At 47.6% G+C, this 599-nt stretch overlaps 1 non-coding gene across 1 annotated transcript; it reads right to left on the bottom strand.

Annotated features, from left to right (window-relative positions):
- Positions 1-288: 288 nt before the first annotated feature.
- LOC115303138 lies at positions 289-395 on the bottom strand. Its single transcript, XR_003913849.1, has one exon. It is a non-coding gene; the product is annotated as a U6 spliceosomal RNA (small nuclear RNA).
- Between the last annotated feature and the right edge of the window lie 204 nt (positions 396-599).

Here is a 599-nt window from a genome sequence, read left to right as displayed (position 1 = left end):
GAGAAGCCCACCTTCTCATGGAGGGACCAGACTGGGAATAAGTAATCAAATGGAGACCAGCAGAGCAGGGCATGGTGGGGCCTATCTGGTGCCATGTCCCTTCAGAATGGCAACCTGTGTTTCCCCACCTAAGTCTGCCAACAGCCCCTACTGAGTCGGTCTCTGCTGATTGCCCTCATTCAGGCTCACACTCACTTCCCAAGGGCATCTGCATCCTATGACTGATTGATATGGGGGTATAAAGGCCGTGGCTCAATTTGGGTCAATTCTAAAGTGTTTATGAGGCCTTTGTACTGCAGTGGTGTCCAAAGATTTGCGTATCATCCTGGCACTGGGCCATGTTACTCTTCTCTTTGTGGTTCCAATATTAGTATATGTGCTGCTGAAGTGAGCACAAGAGTCCAAAAGTTTTAGATGGATGGATGGATGGATGAATGGATGGCTAAATATATGGATGAAAGGATGGATAGCTGGATGAATGGATGGATGGCTATATGGATGGATGATGGATAGATGGATGGGTAGATGGATGGATGAATGAATGGATGGATGGGTAAATGGAGGGATGGATGGATAGACAGACAGATGGATGGGTGCCT

The sequence above is a fragment of the Suricata suricatta genome, chromosome 9 (genome assembly GCF_006229205.1).
Source record: "Suricata suricatta isolate VVHF042 chromosome 9, meerkat_22Aug2017_6uvM2_HiC, whole genome shotgun sequence".
Lineage (NCBI taxonomy): Eukaryota > Metazoa > Chordata > Mammalia > Carnivora > Herpestidae > Suricata > Suricata suricatta.
Note: the sequence above shows the minus strand (reverse complement) of the source record. Positions and strands in the feature narration are given on the sequence as shown.